Consider the following 7,185-nt stretch of genomic DNA (forward strand, 5'->3'; position numbering starts at 1 on the left):
AGAAGAAGAAGAGGAAGAAGAGGAAGAAGAGGTGAGTGGTACCGTGGCATCTCTTCCAAAGCGTGACACGTAGCGATGACGAGCAGACTTTTTGCCTTCCACAACTTGTTTGGCTGCTGTGCTTCTTGGCCAGGGATGCATGAGAAGCGCTCTGGTCCCTTCCAGGCGCTTGTGTTAGCTGCAGGGAGAGCTGAGAAGTGGCAGCTGCGGCTGCCAGCATGGTGGAGCATGAGCAGCCGGCTCCCAGGCCAAATGGCCCAAAGAAATGGTGGCAAGGGGCCATGCTGAGAACTGCAGAGGAAGGCAAAAAACCGCCGGGGACCAGTGCCAATGTGCCCCGGGGGAAAAGGTTCCTTGCTGAGCCCAGTGCTGGCCATGGGCTGTTCCCTGAGCATGTGAGCCAGACCTGGCTCTTTGTCCCACAGGCTGCTCATGCTTCCCAGGAGCTGCCCAAGCCCTATCCTCCCTTGAGCTGGAGCTATCTGGCGGACTTGCCAGAGTGCCCAAGTGCCTCTGAGCTGATGGAGCTTGTGGGCAAGAATCCTTGCTGTCCCTGTGTAGGACACCAGTGGGTGTTCCAAAGCACTGCAAGCCCTTGCAAGCCCTTGCAAGCCCTCGACATCCTATCTGTTACGGCTCCTGAGCGTTGCTGTGTAGGAGATGAGGATGGTGAGCTGTGCAGTGCTCCTCAAGAAGGAATTGCCTTGGTCTTGCCACTGCTATCCAGTTGAAAAGGATTTGCATCCATGAGCCGAGCTTGGAAGGTGGCCCTGCCAGCACATTGTCTTGCAGCGGAGAACCTCCAGCAGCCTCATGCAAGGTTTTCTTCCCTCAGCCCCTGGCCTGTGATTCCAGCAGCTCCTCAAGTGCTTCCTGTGAGATGTGCTGGGGCTGCCCCCGGGCCAGCTCTGGCAGTGGACACGGGAGGCTGCTCCTCTGGATCCTGCGTGGGGCCTGGTGACCACTGCGTTGCCGGGTGCTGGCATTGTGACATGGGGGTGACACAGCCGCATATGTGCAGCCCTTTGGAGGAAGCCTTTGGGGTGCTGGCTCCAAATCAGTCCCTGTACCTACAAAACAGGGGAGTAAGCAACCTAATAGTGTCCCTTTTTTGCAAAAAGACAGTGTGGATTTGTTGCCAGTGCGGATTTGTTGCCAGTGCAGCCTTCCTTCCAGTAGCAATACTGCCTGTAGTATCATGTATGGAGGCCTCAGGGCTCGCTCAGGGCTTGTCACGCAGAACTGCAGGCCTGACAGAGCAGAACTGCTCTCCTCTCCTCTCCTCTCCTCTCCTCTCCTCTCCTCTCCTCTCCTCTCCTCTCCTCTCCTCTCCTCTCCTCTCCTCTCCTCTCCTCTTCTCTCCTGTCCGCCAGTCCAATATCTAAGAGACTGTTTGCCTGAAAGGACAGAGGGTTTTCAGTTCCAAAATCAGTGTCAAGGACACATAACACAATGAATTTTATTTTATTTTGTTGTTAATTTATTAATTTTCTTGATTTTATGTTAATTCATGTTATGTTATTTCATGTCATTTTTTTTCCCTTTGTGACTCTGTTTCAGAACCCAGGCTCACAAGCATTAGCTCAAGCCCAAGTGTAGCCAGGAGTAGGCTGAGGCATTCTTCAGTTTAGCATGAGAAAAGATCCCTTGCAGGCTGGCAAAGGCAAGTCCCAGAGCTGCAGAGAGCAGCAGCAGGAATAGAGGCCAAGCTGTCCGCGGTTCCTGCAGAGGGAGAACCTTGACAAGGAGTTGTGGGACTGACCATGCACAAAAGAGGAAGAAGAAGAAGAAGAAGAAGAAGAAGAAGAGGAAGAAGAGGAAGAAGAGGAAGAAGAAGAGGAGGAAGAAGAGGAAGAAGAGGTGAGTGGTACCGTAGCATCTCTTCCAAAGCGTGACATGTAGCAATGACGAGCAGACTTTTTGCCTTCCACAACTTGTTTTGCTGCTGTGCTTCTTGGCCAGGGATGCATGAGAAGCGCTCTGGTCCCTGCCAGGCGTTCGTGTTAGCTGCAGAGAGAGCTGAGAAGTGGCAGCTGCGGCTGCCAGCATGGTGGAGCATGAGCAGCCGACTCCCAGGCCAAATGGCCCAAACAAATGGTGGCAAGGGGCGGTGCTGAGAACTGCAGAGGAAGGCAAAAAACCGCCGGGGACCAGTGCCAATGTGCCCCAGGGGAAAAAGTTCCTTGCTGAGCCCAGTGCTGGCTGTTCCCTGAGCATGTGAGCCAGACCTGGCTCTTTGTCCCACAGGCTGCTCATGCTTCCCAGGAGCTGCCCAAGCCCTATCCTCCCTTGAGCTGGAGCTATCTGGCGGCCTTGCCAGAGTGCCCAAGTGCCTCTGAGCTGATAGACCTTGTGGGCAAGAATCCTTGCTGTCCCTGTGTAGGACACCAGTGGGTGTTCCAAAGCACTGCAAGCCCTTGCAAGCCCTTGCAAGCCCTCGACATCCTATCTCTTACGGCTCCTGAGCATTGCTCTGTAGGAGATGAGGATGGTGAGCTCTGCAGTGCTCCTCAAGAAGGAATTGCCTTGGTCTTGCCACTGCTATCCAGTTGAAAAGGATTTGCATCCATGAGCCGAGCTTGGAAGGTGGCCCTGCCAGCAGATTGTCTTGCAGCGGAGAACCTCCAGCAGCCTGATGCAAGGTTTTCTTCCCTCAGCCCCTGGCCTGTGATTCCAGCAGCTCCTCAAGTGCTTCCTGTGAGATGTGCTGGGGCTGCCCCCGGGCCAGCTCTGGCAGTGGACACGGGAGGCTGCTCCTCTGGATCCTGCGTGGGGCCTGGTGACCACTGCGTTGCCGGGTGCTGGCATTGTGACATGGGGGTGACACAGCCGCATATGTGCAGCCCTTTGGAGGAAGCCTTTGGGGTGCTGGCTCCAAATCTGTCCCTGTACCTACAAAACAGGGGAGTAAGCAACCTAATAGAGTCCCTTTTTTGCAAAAAGGCAGTGTGGATTTGTTGCCAGTGCAGCCTTCCTTCCAGTAGCGATACTGCCTGTAGTATCATGTATGGAGGCCTCAGGGCTCGCTCAGGGCTTGTCACGCAGAACTGCAGGCCTGACAGAGCAGAACTGCTCTCCTCTCCTCTCCTCTCCTCTCCTCTCCTCTCCTCTCCTCTCCTGTCCGCCAGTCCAGTATCTAAGAGACTGTTTGCCTGAAAGGACAGAGGGTTTTCAGTTCCAAAATCAATGTCAAGGACACATAACACAATGAATTTTATTTTATTTTGTTGTTAATTTATTAATTTTCTTGATTTTATGTTAATTCATGTTATGTTATTTCATGTCATTTTTTTTCCCTTTGTGACTCTGTTTCAGAACCCAGGCTCACAAGCATTAGCTCAAGCCCAAGTGTAGGCAGGAGTAGGCTGAGGCATTCTTCAGTTTAGCATGAGAAAAGATCCCTTGCAGGCTGGCAAAGGCAAGTCCCAGAGCTGCAGAGAGCAGCAGCAGGAATAGAGGCCAAGCTGTCCGCGCTTCCTGCAGAGCGAGAACCTTGACAAGGAGTTGTGGGACTGACCATGCACAAAAGAGGAAGAAGAAAAAGAAGAAGAACAAGAAGAAGAAGAAGAAGAGGAAGAAGAGGAAGAAGAGGAAGAAGAGGTGAGTGGTACCGTGGCATCTCTTCCAAAGCGTGACATGTAGCGATGACGAGCAGACTTTTTGCCTTCCACAACTTGTTTGGCTGCTGTGCTTCTTGGGCAGGGATGCATGAGAAGCACTCTGGTCCCTGCCAGGCGCTTGTGTTAGCTACAGGGAGAGCTGAGAAGTGGCAGCTGCGGCTGCCAGCATGGTGGAGCATGAGCCGCCGGCTCCCAGGCCAAATGGCCCAAAGAAATGGTGGCAAGGGGCCGTGCTGAGAACTGCAGAGGAAGGCAAAAAACCGCCGGGGACCAGTGCCAATGTGCCCCGGGGGAAAAAGTTCCTTGCTGAGCCCAGTGCTGGCCATGGGCTGTTCCCTGAGCATGTGAGCCAGACCTGGCTCCTTGTCCCACAGGCTGTTCATGCTTCCCAGGAGCTGCCCAAGCCCTATCCTCCCTTGAGCTGGAGCTATCTGGCGGACTTGCCAGAGTGCCCAAGTGCCTCTGAGCTGATGGAGATTGTGGGCAAGAATCCTTGCTGTCCCTGTGTAGGACACCAGTGGGTGTTCCAAAGCACTGCAAGCCCTTGCAAGCCCTTGCAAGCCCTCGACATCCTATCTCTTACGGCTCCTGAGCGTTGCTGTGTAGGAGATGAGGATGGTGAGCTGTGCAGTGCTCCTCAAGAAGGAATTGCCTTGGTCTTGCCACTGCTATCCAGTTGAAAAGGATTTGCATCCATGAGCCGAGCTTGGAAGGTGGCCCTGCCAGCAGATTGTCTTGCAGCGGAGAACCTCCAGCAGCCTCATGCAAGGTTTTCTTCCCTCAGCCCCTGGCCTGTGATTCCAGCAGCTCCTCAAGTGCTTCCTGTGAGATGTGCTGGGGCTGCCCCCGGGCCAGCTCTGGCAGTGGACACGGGAGGCTGCTCCTCTGGATCCTGCGTGGGGCCTGGTGACCACTGCGTTGCCGGGTGCTGGCATTGTGACATGGGGGTGACACAGCCGCATATGTGCAGCCCTTTGGAGGAAGCCTTTGGGGTGCTGGCTCCAAATCAGTCCCTGTACCTACAAAATAGGGGAGTAAGCAACCTAATAGAGTCCCTTTTTTGCAAAAAGACAGTGTGGATTTGTTGCCAGTGCAGCCTTCCTTCCAGTAGCAATACTGCCTGTAGTATCATGTATGGAGGCCTCAGGGCTCGCTCAGGGCTTGTCACGCAGAACTGCAGGCCTGACAGAGCAGAACTGCTCTCCTCTCCTCTCCTCTCCTCTGCTCTCCTCTCCTCTCCTCTCCTCTCCTCTCCTCTCCTCTCCTCTTCTCTTCTCTCCTGTCCGCCAGTCCCATATCTAAGAGACTGTTTGCCTGAAAGGACAGAGGGTTTTCAGTTCCAAAATCAATGTCAAGGACACAGAACACAATGAATTTGATTTTATTTTGTTGTTAATTTATTAATTTTCTTGATTTGATGTTAATTCATGTTCTGTTATTTCATGTCATTTTTTTTCCCTTTGTGACTCTGTTTCAGAAGCCAGGCTCACAAGCATTAGCTCAAGCCCAAGTGTAGCCGGGAGTAGGCTGAGGCATTCTTCAGTTTAGCATGAGAAAAGATCCCTTGCAGGCTGGCAAAGGCAAGTCCCAGAGCTGCAGAGAGCAGCAGCAGGAATAGAGGTCAAGCTGTCCGCGGTTCCTGCAGAGGGAGAACCTTGACAAGGAGTTGTGGGACTGACCATGCACAAAAGAGGAAGAAGAAGAAGAAGAAGAAGAAGAAGAAGAAGAAGAGGAAGAAGAGGAAGAAGAGGAAGAAGAGGTGAGTGGTACCGTGGCATCTCTTCCAAAGCGTGACATGTAGCGATGACGAGCAGACTTTTTGGCTTCCACAACTTGTTTGGCTGCTGTACTTCTTGGCCAGGGATGCATGAGAAGCGCTCTGGTCCCTGCCAGGCGCTTGTGTTAGCTGCAGGGAGAGCTGAGAAGTGGCAGCTGCGGCTGCCAGCATGGTGGAGCATGAGCAGCCGGCTCCCAGGCCAAATGGCCCAAAGAAATGGTGGCAAGGGGCGGTGCTGAGAACTGCAGAGGAAGGCAAAAAACCGCCGGGGACCAGTGCCAATGTGCCCCAGGGGAAAAAGTTCCTTGCTGAGCCCAGTGCTGGCCATGGGCTGTTCCCTGAGCATGTGAGCCAGACCTGGCTCCTTGTCCCACAGGCTGCTCATGCTTCCCAGGAGCTGCCCAAGCCCTATACTCCCTTGAGCTGGAGCTATCTGGCGGACTTGCCAGAGTGCCCAAGTGCCTCTGAGCTGATAGACCTTGTGGGCAAGAATCCTTGCTGTCCCTGTGTAGGACACCAGTGGGTGTTCCAAAGCACTGCAAGCCCTTGCAAGCCCTTGCAAGCCCTCGACATCCTATCTCTTACGGCTCCTGAGCGTTGCTCTGTAGGAGATGAGGATGGTGAGCTGTGCAGTGCTCTTCAAGAAGGAATTGCCTTGGTCTTGCCACTGCTATCCAGTTGAAAAGGATTTGCATCCATGAGCCGAGCTTGGAAGGTGGCCCTGCCAGCAGATTGTCTTGCAGCGGAGAACCTCCAGCAGCCTCATGCAAGGTTTTCTTCCCTCAGCCCCTGGCCTGTGATTCCAGCAGCTCCTCAAGTGCTTCCTGTCAGATGTGCTGGGGCTGCCCCCGGGCCAGCTCTGGCAGTGGACACGGGAAGCTGCTCCTCTGGATCCTGCGTGGGGCCTGGTGACCGCTGCGTTGCCGGGTGCTGGCATTGTGCCATGGGGGTGACACAGCCGCATATGTGCAGCCCTTTGGAGGAAGCCTTTGGGGTGCTGGATCCAAATCAGTCCCTGTACCTACAAAATAGGGGAGTAAGCAACCTAATAGAGTCCCTTTTTTGCAAAAAGACAGTGTGGATTTGTTGCCAGTGCAGCCTTCCTTCCAGTAGCAATACTGCCTGTAGTATCATGTATGGAGGCCTCAGGGCTCGCTCAGGGCTTGTCACGCAGAACTGCAGGCCTAACAGAGCAGAACTGCTCTCCTCTCCTCTCCTCTCCTCTCCTCTCCTTTCCTATCCTCTCCTGTCCTCTCCTCTCCGCTCTCCTCTCCTCTCCTCTCCTCTCCTCTCCTCTCCTCTTCTCTCCTGCTCGCCAGTTCAATATCTAAGAGACTGTTTGCCTGAAAGGACAGAGGGTTTTCAGTTCCAAAATCAATGTCAAGGACACAAAACACAATGAATTTTATTTTATTTTGTTGTTAATTTATTAATTTTCTTGATTTGATGTTAATTCATATTATTTCATGTCATTCTTTTTCCCTTTGTGACTCTGTTTCAGAACCCAGGCTCACAAGCATTAGCTCAAGCCCAAGTGTAGCCAGGAGTAGGCTGAGGCATTCTTCAGTTTAGCATGAGAAAAGATCCCTTGCAGGCTGGCAAAGGCAAGTCCCAGAGCTGCAGAGAGCAGCAGCAGGAATAGAGGCCAAGCTGTCCGCGGTTCCTGCAGAGGGAGAACCTTGACAAGGAGTTATGGGACTGACCATGCACAAAAGAGGAAGAAGAAGAAGAAGAAGAAGAAGAAGAAGAAGAAGAGGAAGAAGGGGAAGAAGAGGTGAGTGGTACCGT

This window comes from Caloenas nicobarica, unplaced genomic scaffold (assembly GCF_036013445.1).
Source record: "Caloenas nicobarica isolate bCalNic1 unplaced genomic scaffold, bCalNic1.hap1 Scaffold_93, whole genome shotgun sequence".
NCBI classification, from domain to species: Eukaryota; Metazoa; Chordata; class Aves; order Columbiformes; family Columbidae; genus Caloenas; species Caloenas nicobarica.